Source organism: Oryctolagus cuniculus, chromosome 12 (assembly GCF_964237555.1).
Source record: "Oryctolagus cuniculus chromosome 12, mOryCun1.1, whole genome shotgun sequence".
Lineage (NCBI taxonomy): Eukaryota > Metazoa > Chordata > Mammalia > Lagomorpha > Leporidae > Oryctolagus > Oryctolagus cuniculus.
This window is the reverse complement of record NC_091443.1, coordinates 43,739,321-43,757,780: the sequence shown is the minus strand read 5'-3', so window position 1 is coordinate 43,757,780 and position 18,460 is coordinate 43,739,321. Positions and strand designations below refer to the sequence as shown.

At 40.2% G+C, this 18,460-nt stretch overlaps 1 protein-coding gene and 1 pseudogene across 9 annotated transcripts in view; one reads left to right on the top strand and one right to left on the bottom strand.

Moving 5' to 3' along the window:
• The window catches only part of NUBPL (NUBP iron-sulfur cluster assembly factor, mitochondrial), a 253,606-nt gene that overhangs the window by 82,066 nt on the left and 153,080 nt on the right, over positions 1 to 18,460 (top strand). The gene's annotated exons all lie outside the window — the stretch shown is intronic.
• LOC138844846 (U6 spliceosomal RNA) lies at positions 16,314 to 16,413 on the bottom strand (annotated as a pseudogene).

The following is an 18,460-nucleotide window of genomic DNA, read 5'->3' as shown; positions in this document are numbered from 1 at the left end:
CACAGTGGCTGGAGCTGTGCCAATCTGAAGCCAGGAGCCAGGAGCTTCTCCTGGGTCTCTCAGGTGGGTGCAGGGGCCCAAGGACTTGGACCATCTTCTACAGCTTTCCCAGGCCATAGCAGAAAGCGGGATGGGAAGAGGAGCAGCCGGGACTAGAACCGGCTCCCATTGGGATGCCGGCACCACAGCAGAGGATTAACCTACTACACCACAGTGCTGGCCCCATGTCACCATTTTTTTTTTTTTTTTTAAGATTTTATTCATGTATTTTAGAGTTGGAGTTGCAGACAGAGAGAGGGAGAGTCTTCCATCCACTGATTCATTCCCCAGATGGCTGCAAGGGCCTGAGCTGAGCTGATCTGAAGCCAAGAGCCAGGAGCTTCTCCCAGGTCTCCCAGTTGGGTGCAGGGGCCCAAGCACTTGGTCCATCTTTCACTACTTTCACAGGCCATAGCAGAGAGCTAGATGAGAAGAGGAGCAGCCGGGGACACGAACTGTTGTTCAAATGAGATGCCGGCTCAAATGAAATGCCAGTGCTGTAGGCGAAGGCCTAGTCCACTGTGCCACAGCGATGACCTCTATTTCCCTATTGATTGTATCTCTTTTTCCCTGAAGATCATAATTCCTCAGCTTCTGTGAATAGACAGATTCCCAGTCACTGTGAGACACTTGAATGAATATATTACAGCTTTATCTGCTCATGCTCATTTTTAAAACCCCACATGGTTCTGGCCTTTTGACTGTTTTGATTTTGTTGTTCCATTTTTGCTGATAGCTGTTGCTACCCATTGGAAAATTTGGACTGTTTTTGTTTTTTGGACCTTTTAAGATATTTGGTCACATTTTAAAAATTATGAGCCTTTATGGTTAATAAGGTTGTTGAATTAACCACCCTAGAAAGTCAAGTAATAGATAACAGTGGTCACATAAGTTTCTGCTTTATAGTTTTGATTGTATAATGCCCAATTGTTAGTTACAATTTTTTTTAAGATCTATTTAATTTATTTATTTGAAAGAGTTACAGAGATGGGTAGAGATACAGATAGAAAGAGAGAGGTCTTCTAACCTCTGGTTAGAATCCCATCAGACAGTGAAGAGATTAGTGAAATCCAAGTACGCTACATAGAATATCTTCAGTTCAAAGCAGGCAATTAAAGATTGTGTTAAGAAGTTGGCTAGGGGTGGACGTTTGGTATAACAGTTAAGATACTGGGATTCCCACATTCTGAATCAGATTGTCTGGGTTTGAGTCCTAGCTCTGCCATCCAATTTGAGCTGCAAGCTAATGCCCATCCTGGGAGGTAGCAGCAGGTCATTGCCCAAGTATTTAGGTTCCTGTCACCTATATGGGAGACTCGGACTGAGTTCCAGACTCCTGGCTTTGGCTGATGTGGGCAGCCAACCAGTGGATAGAATAGCTCTGTTTGTCTGTCTCTCTGCCTCCCAAATAAATAAATAAATAAATAAATTTTTAAATAAATTTGTGTAGAAAATAGAAAGTGTGTGTGATATATTGGATTGCAAGGTCAGTCATGGGCTTGAAAAGTCCTGTTAACTTGGGGAGGAATTTCTCACAGTAGGCAGGTTGAACTCTCCTAAAAGAAGACCTTGGGTTCTGTGACCCTGCCTTGACTGTTTGACTACAAATCCATTTCCTTGTCCCATATCTTGGTAAATTTTAGTTATGAAGTAGATAACATCCATTGGTATGAACCTTTTAGTGTAATCATTTTGATAATATGTGTCTATTATTAAAAGTGTTTAATTCCTTTAAGAGAAACATGTAGCATTGTGACTTCAATTTGAAATGAAGATTAGTTTATACACATATACTAACTAGGATTATGTTTGGTTATGAGTGAAAGAAACCCAACGCAATGCTGGTTTAGACAAGATTGTTTATTTCTCTTTCATGTAGGAGTTTGGAAGCGGTTTCATCAGTACTGTATAACAGTTGTATTTCACAAAGTCCTCAAGAGCCAAGTTTTTTTCCATTTCACTATTACATCATACCTAGGAGATTTTAATATGAAAGATATAAAATAATCTGGCTAAGTGTTTTGATAGTGGGAGAAGACTTAAGAAATTGGATTTATTCTATGTATTAGTTTGGCTTATTAAATTTGTAAGAGTTGCTGGAGTGATTTTGGTTATTAGGTTTGCAGGGTTACCCTGGCATACATTTGAAAGGCTTGAATGAATTAGATGTATTTGATTTTGATTTGTAAATGTAGTTTTAAATGTTTAAGGCAACTTAACTAGCCTTATAATTGGGGATAATTGTTTAGGAGAATTTAATCTATAATGATTTGATTGAACTAAGGAAAAAAAGAATATGTGGAAGTAATTGTTTTATTTTGTATTAAAATTATAAATTACCTACAAAATAATGAGATTCATAAGATGAACTTAAACATTTGTAAAAATAGTTTCAAAACATATGACTTTAATTAAATATTATAACTACCTGTTGATAACCATTTTTACATCATAAAGTCTCATCTAAGGTGACATTCCAAAAAGTAAGCTTATTGCCGGCGCCGCGGCTCACTAGGCTAATCCTCCACCTCGCGGCGCCGGCACACCGGGTTCTAGTCCCAGTCGGAGCACCGGATTCTGTCCCAGTTGCCCCTCTTCCAGGCCAGCTCTCTGCTGTGGCCAGGGAGTGCAGTGGAGGATGGCCCAAGTGCTTGGGCCCTGCACCCCATGGGAGACCAGGAGAAGTACCTGGCTCCTGCCATCGGATCAGTGCGGTGCGCCGGCTGCGGCACGCCGGCCGCGGCACACCGGCCGCGGCAGCCATTGGAGGGTGAACCAACGGCAAAAAGGAAGACCTTTCTCACTGTCAATCTCTCACTGTCCACTCTGCCTGTCAAAAAAAAAAAAAAAAAAAACAAACAAACAAACAAAAAAAGCTGTCTTGGAATATTGATACCATTTTAGATCTTTGGATTTTTTTTAAGATTCTAAGTTGTTTCTAAAACTTTAACATGTTTTTTTTTTTTTTAACATGGGTGATATTCTTGAGGAAGGGGGATAACTCAGGCATTGAGTAATACATGTTTAAATTCTCCTTCTTTTGTAACTTATGTAATGGGAGAAGATACTTGCAAAGTGTATGTCTGATAAGATATTATTATCTAATAAATAAGGAACTCAAATAACTCAATAGCAACAAAACAAATAACCCAAATAAAAATGGGCAAAGGATCTTAATAGATATTCCTGTCTCCCTCCAAAGGAAAAAAAAAAAAAAGAATACAAATAAGCAACATCACTGATACACAAGGAAATGCTATTAAAGCCACAGTGAGGTATCATTTCACACCTTGTGTGGCATGGTGAATATAGTTAATAATAATGTATTGTCCATTTGAAAGATGCTTAGAGATTTTAATACCACAAAAAAGTGATGTTTGTGACGTACTGGATATGTTAATTAGCTTGATTAAATCACCCAACTCTGTGTGTGGGTGTGGGTGTGGGTGTGGGTATGTGTGTGAAAATGTCACTTTGTATACTGTAAATATAGACAATTTTTTGTTAGTGAGAAAACTAAATTTACAAATTTACCTTATAGAAATGATGGCCTTTTTCTGTCTTCAGTCATAATATTTCCAGTATCTGTGCTTTAATTTTAAAGAAATCAATATATAAAACCAAAATTTATGAAAATATCAAGTGTATTGGGAGCTTTCTAGAATTAGGACATTTTCCTCTGTATCAGATATCCCTGAGGCTAGACCATATCCTACTCTTTCTTTTGTAGAACTAGTTTTGGTCACACATTTTTAAGTTTTCTGGTGATTATTTGGTTAGTGTCTTTCTTTCCTAAAGACTTTATGTTTCTTTATGAAAGGTACTGTATCTGTTTTTCTTTTCCACTGTCAACCCAGCATCAAACCACATGCTTGCTGTAAGGTAGGCATTTAATGAATATGTTGAAGGAGTGAGGGAACAGAAAGAATTGTCTTAGATAGCAAGTGTTCATTGAGACTTTAAAGTAAAATTTCTGGGTGAGGGTTGAGGTGCAGTGGGTTGAGCCTCCACTTAGGACTCCTACATTCTTTATTGGTGTACCGGTTTGAATCCCAGTTACACTGCTTCCAATCCAAGTCCCTGCTAAGATGCCTGGGAAACAGCAGATGATGGCTCACGTACTTGGGTTTCTGCCACCCCTTTGGAAAATCCTGATGGAGTTATTTGTTCCTGGCTTCTGTCTGGCCCAGCTCTGGCCTTTGCAGCCATCTGCAGAGGGAGCCAGCAGGTAGAAGATCTTTCTCTGTCTCCTCTTTCTCTCTCTCTTACTCCCTATCCTCCATTACTCTGCTTTTCAAATACATACATACATAAATATTCTTCAAAAATGAAATAAAATGTCTTTTAATAGAAATGTAATTTATATGTAGTCTTCTTTCAAGGAGTACAGCCACTACAAAACTTAATAATTGCCTATAACCATACATGGCACAGAGTGGAATCTTTAAAGCAGTCAGTACTTTAGAAGTGCTTTATTGGCAACCTTGTAACCCAAATCACAAAGCTCCTCAACTCTTCAAAGTTTCATTACCATCCTGGACAGCCTCCCATGTACTGTGGTATCTGAGACCTCTGTTACTCTCTGCTTCTTATTCCTTCTTTCCACTGATTTCTTATCTGTAAAGTCTTAAGCTCCTAAATCTGTAGTATATCTAAATGAGTGATATAGTAAGACTTTTATTGTCTATACAGTACCTTTATGGCAAGGAACTGGCTTCTGAGTATTTGTAAATGTGTTGTTTTTAATGTTAGCTTTTCCTAAAATTTGTTTATTTACATTCTGTAGTGATACAATTCTATTATACCTTTTTTGTTATGTTAGATAATTTTTTTCAGTAGTACTCTTAAAATAATTGTTCATTTTTATGTTTCATCCTTTCCCTTTTCTCTAAAAACAAATTGGGTTATGTAATTCATACTGATGTTACAGAGGCCACACTAAAGCCAGTGTCTTGTGTTTGCTGTGTGTCTTTGTTCTGTTATGTACTTTTTGGGTTCTTAATTGCATCTTCTTGTTTGCAGTCATAATTTTTTTTGTTAAGCATTTAAAAATTTTTATTTCTTTTCTTTTTCCTTTTTCGGAAAGGCAGAGACAGAGATCTTATATCTGCTGGTTCAGTCCTCAGGTGCTCTCAACAACTAGGGCTGGGCAAAGCCTGGAACTCAATCTGGGTCTCCCATATGGGTGGTAAGGACTCAGCTATACCCTAGGAGGCTCCTAAGGTGCACAGTGGCAGGAAGTCAGAATTGCAAGTGGAGCTAAGACTTGAACCCAGGCACTCTGATAAGAGATGCAGGTGTCTCAAGTAGCATATTAACTGCATCAACCACCTAACTCTTACTTGTTTACATTGTTTTTTTGTTCCTTCACAGCATACACATTCACAGGCATTTTAGTCACTGTGGAAGCACAATTTTATGTTAGGCCCTTCTTGTGTGGCTTAGATGCATTTTTCTTATCCAGGCATATCACTTCCATTTTGCCATCTTGTTGCCAAACATTTTCTTTTTTTCTGTGTCCATTTATTGCTACTGAGTTTCAAATTCCAACTTATGAATCCCTTGTACTCGTAGCTCACAATTGCTGCTTAAAAATGAATTTGAAATTTTTAGAAGCCTTGTGGACTGATAAAAGAAAATTAGTCATATATGTCATATACATCTGATAAGAAGGCTGGAAACATCACTATATAAACAGAATGACTGAGCCTAAGAGAAAGCTAATTAAAAGATATGTCAGAACAAACAAAAAGGTCAACTGCACTATTACTAGCTAAGACCTTTTAATTAGTTTGAAAGCTGCTTCAAATTAAATACAGAATAGCATGGTATGTGAAAATATTGGTAAATAGTTGCAGAGATCTTATTTGGGCATCATCGACCAATAGAAGAAACCTGTTCCTGTACTAACTAAACTTCCAGCTATGTGTTACCTTCTGGTTTCATAGGTGTTACAATGACCTCAGACCTGCTTTTTTTGGATATGAATGTGGGAAGAACGTGGAATTGAGGAGGAAGTAGGTCTTGATTCAAATTTTTAACTGCTTCTTTACTGTTTAACTGTTTAGCTGTTTAACTTTGGCAGCTTAATTTAGTTTTCTTATCTTCAGGCATTCTGTTAGAAGCATGACAGGACTGGCGCTGTGGCATAGTGGGCTAAACTTCCTCCTTTGGCACTGACATCCCATGTAGGTGCCAATTAGAGTCCTGGCTGCTCCTCTTTCTATCCAGATCTCTGCTATAGCCTAGAAAAGCAGTAGAAGATGGCCCAAGCACTTGGACCCCTGTACCTATGTGGCAGACCCAAAAGAAGCTCCTGGCTTTGGATCAGCTCAGCTCCAGCTGTTGTGACCATTTGGGGAGTGAACTAGTAGATTGAAGACCTTTCTGTCTGTCTCTCTCACTACTGTAACTCTACCTCTCAAATAAATAATAATAATAATAATAATAATAATAATAAAAAAAGCATGTCATTTGAAGACCTCATGTATTATATGATGACAACATGTCCAAGGTCAGAACTACAGAGTCACTGTCTTAGTCTGCTTTCTGCTACTGTAAGAGAATACATGAGACTGGGTAATTTATAATGAACAGAAATTTATTTGGTTCATGATTCTGGAGGCTGGGAAGTCCAAGAGCATGGTCCTTCAAGAGTGAGGACCTTCGTGCTGTGTCATCTCATGTAGTGTTACCAGAAAAGCAAAGGGTCCTTATATTCGCACAAGAAAGAATTCAGGTGTGAGACAGAGAGTAGTGGAAAGCAAAATAGCAAGGTTTATTAGGGTAGGGACATCTGTAAGAACGGAAGGACACCTCTCCAGACAGGACCTGAGAGAGAGTGTGTAGTTTACATTTAGGCTGGGGCTTTTAAGGGGATGGGTCTTGCCTTCCCTCCCCTTCTCCTTCTCCTTCTCCTACTGAACAAAGGACTTGTTGGATGTAAATACAAAAAATTCCTTTCTGAATTTTCCCCCTTAAATTATCAGAAGGGGAAGCCTGGCTGGCATCACCCCGCCTTAGAGGAAGGATGGTTATCGGGTAGAAGGGGCAGAACCCCCTGGAAGGTCATCAGGATCTGGGTAGGATGTTTGACATGCAGATACTGGGCTGCACTTGGAAGGTTATCGGGATGACTTTGAGAGGTGGATGCTGGGCCTAGATGTCAATTCCTTAGGCCTTTGTCACATGCACATAAGCTCATTTCTGACTTCCTACCTAACACTAGAACACAGAAGGTCAAGAGAGGGAAAGAACAAGAAGGGGCTGAACATGCTTTTGTAACAACCCACTCCTTTGATAATGATGTGCATCCTGCCTTTATGACCTAATCAACTTTTTTTTTAGCGATTTATTTATTTATTTGAAAGTCAGAGTTACACAGAGAGAGGAAAGAGGAGAGAGAAGAGAGAGAGAAGAGAGAGAGGGAGGGAGAGAGGTCTTCCATCCAATGGTTCATTCCCCAATTGGCCGCAATGGCTGGAGCTGTGCCCATCCGAAGCCAGGAGCCAGGAGCTTCTTCCGAGTCTCCCACATGGGTGCAAAGGCCCAAGGACTTGGGCCATCTTCTACTGCTTTCCCAGGCCATAGCAGAGAGCTGGATTGGAAGTAGAGGAGCTGGGACTTTAACCGGCGCCCATATTGGATGCCGGCACTTCAGATCAGGGCGTTAACTCGCTGCGCCACAGCGCTGGCCCTGACCTAATCAACTTTAATTAATCCCTACCTCCCAGCACTCTTGCAATGGGAATAATTTTTCCTACACATGAACTTTGAGGGACATTGAAATCATAGCATTCCAATCCCAGTTCCCCAAATATATATCTTCGCAATGCACAAATACATTCTTGCCATCTCTGTAATCTCCACAATGTTTTTTTTTTTTCCCAGCATCATGTCAGATTTCCCAAGTGTAGAATCTCATCTAAATAAGTTCTAGGAGAGACAAATTCCTCTTCACCTGTGAGCCTGTGAAATTAATAAGTTATGTGCTTTCCAAAATACAGTGATGGGACAGGCGTAGGATAGACATTCCTGTCTTAGTGCACTTTCTACTGCTATAACAGAAAACCAAAGACTAGATAATTTTGTGAACAATAGAAGTTTACTTGACTCATGATTCTAGAGACTGGGAAGTTCAAGAGCATGGTACAGGCCTCTTGTGCTGAATCAAAACACAATGGACGGGCAAACAAGGACCTTTGAGTTGGAGGATGGAAAGAGAGGTCTAAAGGTATAACAAATCCAAAGTCGCAATAATTAATTTGATCCTGTGATAACAACACTAATCCATTCTTGAAGACAGAACTCTCATGACCTGATCACTTCTAGCAGTTCCTACCTCTTAATGGTGTTATAGTGACAATTAAATTTCTTTTATTTTTTATTATTTTTTATTTTTTGACAGGCAGAGTGGACAGTGAGAGAGAGAGACAGAGAGAAAGGACTTCCTTTGCCGTTGGTTCACCCTCCAATAGCCGCCATGGCCGGCGCGCTGTGGCCGGCGCACCGCCCTGATCCGAAGCCAGGAGCCAGGTGCTTCTCCTGGTCTCCCATGGGGTGCAGGGCCCAAGCACTTGGGCAATCCTCCACTGCACTCCCTGGCCACAGCAGAGAGCTGGCCTGGAAGAGGGGCAACCGGGACAGAATCCGGCGCCCCGACCGGGACTAGAACCCGGTGTGCTGGCGCCGCAAGGCGGAGGATTAGCCTAGTGAGCCGCGGCGCCGGCTGTGACAATTAAATTTCACCATGAATATTGGAGAGGACATTAAAGCATAGCAATTTCCATTCTAGAAAGGGGAAGTAGGCAAGAAGTAAAGGGTAATTGGTTCTGAATTTTCCAAAATCCAGCAGATAAAACATTATGCTTTTTCTATTTTAAAAAGATTTATTTATTTAGTTATCTCTATCCATCCATCTATCTGAAAAGCAGATTTAGAGAGGGAGAGACAAAGCACAAGATCTTCTATCTGGGCCGGCGCCGTGGCTCAATAGGCTAATCCTCCACCTTGCGTCACCGGCACACCGGGTTCTAGTCCTGGTTACAATGGCAGGACTTGGCTAGGCCAAATCCAGAAGCTTCATCTGGTTGCCACCTTCTGCTACTTTTCCAGGCACATTAGCAGGGAACTGGATCAGAAGTGGAATGGCCAGGATTGAAACAGTGTCCGTATGGGATGCTGGCATCACAGGAGGGTGGCTTAACCCACGGTGCCACAACACTGGCCCCAACGTTAAGTTTTAAAGCTGGAGAATAATCTCCTTTAACCCATGTCTTACATCTTGAGAAAATTGGACTTGAGGTTGAACCCCAATCCTCCCAGGTGGCTCTTACCCTGTGGTTTTGTGGGGCTAAGTCTACCTGCAACTGTCATGGGTTGGAGTCTTGTGCCTTTAGCTTTCCTAGATTAGATTTGCATGCTGGTCACTCTTCAGTTCTGGAGTCTTGGTAGCTGTCTCACACCCATGGCTTCTCTAGGTATTGCCTTAATGGAGCTCTCTGCAGTGACATCACTCCTATGGCTCTACAGCCCATTGTCATATTAGGGCTCTTTGTAGTGGATCTGCCCCTGTGGTATCTTCCTGAGTCCCAGTGACTGTCCATGACCCTTGGAAATCAAGTTGGAGGCTTTCATGCTCCACAGCTCTTAAATTTTGTGCTTCTGCAGAAGCAACACCATGTGGACTCTGCTCGAGTTTACAGCTTGTACCTTCCAGAGCAGTGAGTTGATCTGCACCTGGGCTTTCTTGCACCTTGCTTAGGTTGGCCAAGTCCTGTTATGCTGGAATTTGAGGATCAGAGGTCTGAGGTGCGTTAGGTAGTGAATGCTGAGGTCTCACAGGTACTTCTCTAAAACCTTACCTTCAAGGTCCTGCTCTGGTCCTGTGGTGAGAGGGAACCCTTCAAGGAACCCTGAAATGCTGTCAGTGTATTTCTCTCACTGTTTTAATGAATAGAACCTTGACTCCCTGACTTGGTAATCTCATTAGCAAGTAGTGTCTTGGCCACACCCTTTGTGTTCCTAAAGAACATATACATTTTTAACCCTCAACATGGTCAGACTGCGAATTTTCCAGATCTTTCCTCTCTGCTTCTCTCTCTTTTTTTTAAGTTTTATTTCTGTTTATTTGAAAGACAGAGTTACAGAGAGAGGTAGAGACACAGAGAGAGGTCTTCCATCTGCTGATTCACTCCCCAGATGGCTGCAATGGTTGGAGCCGGGCTGATCCAAAGCCAGGGACCAGGAGCTTCTTACGGGTCTCCCATGTGGATGCAGGGGCCTAACGAGTTGGGCCATCTTCTACTGCTTTCCCAGGCCATAGCAGAGAGCGGAATTGGAAGAGGAGCAGCAGGAACTAGAAGCGGTGCGGGGATGCCAGCGCTTCAGGCCAGGGCTTTAACCTACTGCGCCACAGTGCTGGCCCCTCTGCTTCTCTTTTAATTATAAATTCATTTCTAAATCAGTTTGCTCTTCTTGCATGTTTCAACATGTAGTTAAAAATACCATACAACTCCTTTAATATTTTTCTTAGAAATTTCTTCTTCCATATATGTCACTTCACCACTTCTACATCCTATCTTCCACAAAGTCCTCTAACATGGACAGAATTCTGCCAAGTTCTTTGCAGATGTTTAACAAAAGATGGCTTTTATTCCAGTTTCTTCATTTCTGTCTGAGGCCTCATCAGAATGCCCTCTTACCATCTGTATTTCTACCAAGGTTATGATCACGAGGACCAGAAATCCCTAAATGATTTTGACGCTCCCTACATCATTTGTCTTTTTCTCAGCACTCACCAGAATTACCCTTAATGTTTCATTCATAGAAACCCAGACTTTTCCTAGCCCACTTCTCCATGTTCTTTCTTTCTTTTCTTTTCTTTTTTTTTTCACATCTCCAACAGATTTATTTTTTAAAGGAAGAATTGAGAGAAAAAAACATGGGAAAGACAAATATGGAATAGAAAATAAATACAAATGCAAGCTGTTTGGCTAATTGCTTTATAGCCACAACAAACTGGTACAGAGAATGCCCTGTACAAAACGCAATAAAGATTCAAAGATTGAGGTGTTCCCTTAGCAAGGCTGAAGATTCAGTCTCTGGTATTTGGAATTTAGGCTACAGTTATTTTTCGATGGATCATTGGGTTTATGGTAGAGTCCATGCTTTTAACCAGATTTGAACAGAAGAATGGCCACCTGGCCCAGGTAGAAGTAGATGAAGTGTTTGGTTTCCTGTGTCACATAACTACCGAAGTTTCTCCCCACAATAGAGTACCAGGTGGGGTTGTACTTTTGTCAAACTGCTTGTTGTGGGCTGTGATGTTGTATTTCTCCAGCACTTGAGTAGCGCACGTCACTGAATTCTGTTGCATCTCTTCAGACTTGTCTGCGTGTTTTTTTGTTTTTTTTTTTTTTTTTTTGACAGGCAGAGTGGACAGTGAGAGAGAGAGACAGAGAGAAAGGTCTTCCTTTGCCGTTGGTTCACCCTCCAATGGCCGCCGCGGCCGGCACGCTGCGCTGATCCGAAGCCAGGAGCCAGGTGCTTCTCCTGGTCTTCCATGCGGGTGCAGGGCCCAAGCACTTGGGCCATCCTCCACTGCACTCCCGGGCCACAGCAGAGAGCTATCCTGGAAGAGGGGCAACCGGGACAGAATCCGGCGCCCCGACCGGGACTAGAACCCAGTGTGCTGGCGCCGCAGGTGGATTATCTTATTGAGTTGCGGTGCCGGCCTGTCCACGTTTTTTGATGACCGCACATGGTTACAGTGGAGCTGGGGCTGACTGACTGGACTGATCTCCTGGGGGAGGTGCTGACACTGAGGCCAGGCAAGAGACAGCGTGGCTACTGAAGCCGTGGCACAAGTCTCCATGTTCTTTCAAACTACCCATTACCCAGCTCTAAAGTCACTTCCATGTTTTTAGGTGTGTTTTAGAGCTATAACCTCAATTCTGGTACCAAAATCTGTTTTAATCAAGATTCTCCAGAGAGACAGAACTGTAGGAGATAGATACATAAATACGTATGGGCCAGCTCTGTGACACATTGGGTTCAGCTGTGGTGCTGTCTGCTTCAGTTCTGATCTATTTCGTTGCTAGTGTGCCTGGGAAAGCAGCAGAAGATGGCCCAAGACCCTGGGTCCCTCCCACGTGGAAGACCTGGAAGAAGCTCTTGGCTCCTGGCTTGAGCCTGGCACTTTCCTAGTCATTGTAGCCATTTGTGGAGTGAACCAGCAGATGGAGGATCTCTCTCTGTCTCTCCCTCTCTCTCTGTAGCTCTGCCTCTCAAATAAATAAATAAATAAGTCTTTTAAAAAAGAAGTACACACATACACACAGAAGGACAATTTAAAAAGCTTATGGAAAGTAGAATTAAAGGATACATTTATTTTGGTGCAGAACACTTGAAATCCATGTGTAATTTAAAATCAATACACATTTTGCATGAAATTTTTGAAGATCATTTTTATGCATGGATTTCAAAAATTTTTGCACCAAAATATATTGTTCAATTCTGTTGTCCACAAACTTTTTGAAGTCCCCTTGCATGATAGGAGATATATTAGGAGAATCGGCTCACATGATTATGGAGATTGAGAAATCCCATGACAGTGTGTCGGCAAGCCAGAGACCCTTGGGTTCTGGTCGCATGGCTCAGTCCAAGTCTTGAAAGCCTCACATCCAGGGAAGCTGATGGAATAATTCTCATTCCAGGACTGATGCTCTGAGAACCTGAGTAGGACTTGCTAGTTTAAGTCCTGGAGTCCAAAAGCTGGAGGGCCTGGAGTTCAGTGTCCAAGGACAGGAGAAGAAGGCTATAGCTCCAGGAGAGAGGAAGGGAAAGAGCTTTTCTTCTGCCTTTTCTGTTCTGAGACCCCAACGGATTGGATGATGCCTGCCCACATTGAGGCCAGATCTTCTCCACTCAGTCCATCAGCTCACATGCCAATCCTCTGTGGAAATGCTGCACAAACACACCAAGAAGTAGTGCTTTGTCAGGCCTCTAAGTATTCTTTATTGCAGCCAAGTTGACACCTAAAATAACCATGACAGCTAGTTTCTTACCATAAATAATATTTTATGGCAATAAAAATGCATAATGAGCAAGTATGGGGGCAGAAGTCTCCTTTAATATCTATTTCCTTTTTGAATATTGAGCTACTTTCAAGATTGTTGTGGCCAATATATAAACATGGGTTTATGAGCACCTGCTGTGCTCAGCAAAGGGAATATAATAGTTGGGGAGGCTGAATAGAGACATAAACAGATAAATAAACAGGATAACATTTGTGAAGTGTCAGGTGCTGGAGGAGATTAGAAGAGGGGACAGTTAGGAGGGTAAGGGGCTAGCTTGTAGGCAGCTCTAGAGGAAGGGGAGTTAAATAAGCAGAAGGGAGGATGAGGATACCCTTGTAGTTTTTTCAAGTATAAAATGGAGATAGTATTTTCCTAAAAGATTTTTTATAATGATTTAGTAAAATGAAGTGTCTAAAATACCTGGGTACTTTGTGACACATATTGTAACTTCTGTTATTGTTATTCTTTTAGACTAAACATAAGTGTTTCTTTGGATTTACCTTTGTAATTTTTCCTTCTTAGATGCCAGACTGCTTTTTTAACTTAGAGATGATCGTTTCATCTTAAACACCAACTAGTTACTCAGAATATAATGTTGAAAAAATTCTCGGATCATACCTGGTGTCAGAATGGGAAGGGAAGAATGCTCTGATCACTCACTGATGCCAAGGCAGGTATAAAGTAGGCTGGAGGCAGGAAGTGGCAGTATATAGGTTATTGGAGTAACAATATATAAAAAAGTATTTATCATCCTTGCTTGAAGTCCTGTTATCTCCTGTTTGTAGCCTTCTATCTATTTTTTTCTTATTAAACCATGCAATATAAAATGGCAAGATTTGGAAAGTAGGATACTAAATTTATTCCTGCATGTCTAGTTATTCACTAAATTAGCTCCAGAGTAGACAGGAATCCGAGATGTCACCCCTGCACCAAAATATCTCTTATGCCTTACCACATTTATATTCTAGAGGGTTAACACTTTCCACTTAAAAAACAACACTTAATATCCTCTGAAAGGCTTAAGTTCTGAATGTGATTTACTTCAATCAAATTGTTTTCCTAATGGCAACTGTCTACATGAGAAAGTGAGAGTTTTGATTATGGAAGAGATGGGTTGGAAAAGAGGGGCAGGTTTTAATTGGGAAGCAGGCTGGATTATGGGAAAGATATGCCTGAACGACTTCCAGCTTTTAGATTGTATATTCTTGAATAACTTACAACTTTTAGATGTCAGAGTGTCTGGGGTGGGAGAGTAGAGTTCCTAGATGTTACTGAAAGTGTGTTGAGGACAATATTTTTAATACTAAAAGAGCATAAAATTGCAAAAACATTAAAAATTTTCTTTATAATCTATTCTCTAGTTTCCTAAATTCCTTTCCTTTCTACTTCTGTATGCAGCATTATTATATTGCTTTTTCGCTGCCCAGGTAGGCATTTATTTGCCCTCCTTCACTCACCTTCTTTATCTAAATCCTTCTTTTCTTCTGAGTGAACACATAAGGTATTTAAACCTCTTCTGGATACCATTGTTTATAACTACTGTCTCACCCAGCCATGGAGTTCTCCTAAGAGAACAGTAATGAATACAGCTCATTTCTTGCATCTGATTTCTTCTAAGAAAGGACTTTGTTTCAGAAGGAATGGACAAATGCATGGTGAGGAAGTGGAATTGTACAGTTTACGCTGGAAGACCTCTCCTACTTTCTGAGTAGTCCTGAGTCTCTGCATGTTTTCTCATTAACATATGGATAAAGGCTTGTTTTTATAAAACCGGTTTTAATAAATTTTTCATTTTTAAAATATATATTTTACTTACATAATCTTTAAAATTTATGAAATGAAGTTGTATGTTCTTGGTTGTATTCTCTGTCCTCATTTTGAATAATGAATTTAATGCTTCTAGTTGTATGATTTTAATTTTTTTGATATACAAATATATTCCTGAACCTTGTTATTCAACTATATTTAAACCTCTTCTTTTAGTGTAGGGGACCCAGGGAACAGTGTAGAAAGTCCAGATGTTTCTCAGGCTTAATGTGAATATGAAGCAAATGGTAATGTCTACCACTGAGTTGTTTCACAAATGATAGTGTCCTAACAAAAAGAAGATTTGATTCTAGATCGGCTGTCCTTGGAACATTTAGTGCTGTCAACTTTAATTGGGAGATTTCAAGCAACCTTTCTTTGTCTATTTCCTTTTTACCTAGCTTTTCAGTTTGACATAGTCACAGTGCCATTCTTTCTAGGTTGGCAATTAATTTATAATATAAAAGCAGTGTCTAAATCTGTTTGAAACCTACTTGTGACATAGAGTTGGTAAATTAAATTCACACTTGTTAGAAATTGTAGGACTTTCTTGTATCAGAGTGAGGAGTGTACAGCAGAATGTCATTCTGTGAGTGTCATTGTGGCCATTGAACTAGTCTGACTTACAGTAAGAATATTTCTGTGCTTTAGTATGTGAGTTATCATGAAGATATGATGAGATTAGAAACAATGATCTCTGTCATAATAACTTAGATTTATGATGGCTTCTTTAAAATGTTACTGTTCACAGAGCAGGGAGTTACAAAGTTTCTGTATAAACTTTTCTTTCTGTTAAAATTTTAAAGCTTTATTTTATATATTTGGAAGGCAAAGAGATAGACAGAGGTTGCCCATCTGGTGGTTCATTCCCCAACTGCCTTCTGGCTGAGTCAGGTTGAAGCCAAGAGCCCACAACTCAAGGTCTGTGTCTGTCAACTTGGGTGTTTGAGCCCCAGTAATTTGAGCCATCAACTGTTGCCCCCAGGGTGTGTATTAGCTGGAATCAGTAGCAAAGCTCTCAAACTCAGTTGCTCTATATGGGGTATAAGTTTCCCAAGAGAAGTCTTCACTGTTGAGCCATCAAGTAGTATCTTGTAAAATTTTCTTTGAGATTTACGTAGAGGAATTGCTATATACATTTGAAAAAAACACCCTCTAAGGTGAAAAATAATTTGTGCTTGTATTCATGAATTGTTCAGAGGCTTTCTTCATTAGTTAAATATGAGTTCAGACTATGCAACATTTCATTTCTGGGAATTTTATTAATCAATTTAAAGTAAAATGCTTTTAGGCAGTATTAATTCTGTTTTCTGATGTATGGAAAAGATAATGAAGAATGGGACTGTAATTTTGTTTTTAATGTATATTCTTGACATTTTTAAGAGTTTTCTATACATTTTTCATGTTAACATTTTACATATTATCCTTGAGCAGGGGCCATGCTAGTCTCTGTATCATTCCAATTTTAATATGTGTACTAGAAGTGAACACCTGTTAAATTTTGAAGAAACACATTTCCCGTGGGGATGAATCTGCCCACGTTGCTGAGCTTTCTATTTGTAATTCATCATTCATTAACTGTAATAAATATTTAGAGTTACATAGTCATTTTCTTTGGTTTGGGATCTAACATACTGATGAAGTAAATCAAAGATTAGTTCTTAATTTAGTGTTATAGATTTTGTTTTTTTTTGTTTTGTGAAAGGATTTTTGACTATCCTAGTTTCAATTTTCAATGTCAGTTTGAACTTCAAGCCATGTTTTGAACATAGTTGAACTACTTACGTCACTGTCTTCTGATAGAGTTGTAAGTGAAGATATATCTTTTTTCTTCTATTTTATATTGGTGTACTTTTTACCATATTATGTTAGCGAAAGTTAATGAAGAAGAAATTAATTAACTGGATGATAGATGAAAAGAATAGCCTGACCATATTACAAGGAAAGAGTTTAAGAAAAAAACCAAAGTGTGAAGAATAGCATGAAAAGCTCCAAAGGAAGTCTACTAGGAGTTCTAGAAGGACGTAATAGAGTAAATATGATTGAGGGCAATATTTAAAGAGGGAAGAGTTGAGAATTTTTCAAAAATAGAAATAAAATTCAAGACAATGATAGCAGATAGGTTGGCCTAGGGGGAAGGATGATTAGTTTTGATCTATTCAAAAGAGAAGAGGATAGAGGTATTGATTCATTTTATAGGAAATTCATAAATATGTTTCTTTATATTACTTAGTAATCACTATGACAGATGGGCTGATTTCCACACTAAAAGACACAAAAATGCAAAAGGGGGAAACCCTCTCAATCAGAAAAGAAGGCTACCAAAAAAAAAAAAGTGAGTCTAAAAAATATTCAAAGTAGGACGATAGAAATAAATCAAGCTACTTGCATATCAGCACTATAAATATAAATGTATACACTCTCCAGTTAAAAGACTGATTGTATGCAAAAACCAAACAATTCAGATAGATAAGGACTGCTTGCAATCTATATCACTAAAACCTAAAATGTAAGTAGAATAAAAGTAAAAGGAGTGCAAATCAGGTGAAATATTAACCAAAAATATATAGAATGTACTTTTCAAGCTCACTCTGAACATTTACAAATATTGACCATTTGGGGCCAGTGCTGTAGTGCCAGCATCTGATCCAGCTCCCTGCTAGTGTTCCAGGGAAAGCAGTGGAAGGTGGCCCAAGTGCCTGGGCCTCTGCACCCATGTGGCAGACCTGGATGAAACTCTTGGCTCTTGGCTTTGGATCAGCCCAGCTGTGACCATTGTGGTCATTTGGGGAGTGAACCAGCAGATGGAACATCTCCTTCACTTCCACCCTCCCCCTTCTCTTGTTTTCTCCTTCCCTCTTCCTCTCTGTAACTGCCTTTAAATAAATAAAAATAAATAAATAAATATTTTTAAAAGAATGGACCATGGCCATAAATTGACCATGCCACATAACAAGTTTCAATGCATTTCAATCATTGGTATCATTCGTATGCACATTTCCTAGTCTCATTGCATAGTTAATTTAGATGTTTGTAACAAAATGGCCACCAAAGGCTGGCGCCACGGCTCAATAGGCTAATCCTCTGCTTGCGGCGCTGGCACCCTGGGTTCTTGTCCCGGTTGGGGTGCCAGATTCTGTCCCGGTTGCTCTTCCAGTCCAGCTCTCTGCTGTGGCCCAGGAGTGCAGTGGAAGATGGCCCAAGTGCTTGGGCCCTGCAGCCGCATGGGAGACCAGGAGAAACACCTGGCTTCTGGCTTCGGATCAGCGCATTGTGCCAGCCGCAGCACTCCGGCTGCAGTGGCCATTGTGGGGTGAACCAACGGAAAAGGAAGACCTTTCTCTCTGTCTCTCTCTCACTGTCCACTCTGTCTGTCAAAAAAAATAAAATAAAATAAAAACAAAATGGCCACTAAAAATACCTGCACAAAAAAAAAAAGAAAAAGAAAAAAACTGCACATTTGAAAATTAAAAACAGTTTCCAAGCAAACTCTGGTTGAAATAAATACTGTTGGGAATGAAAACCTGTGGAATATA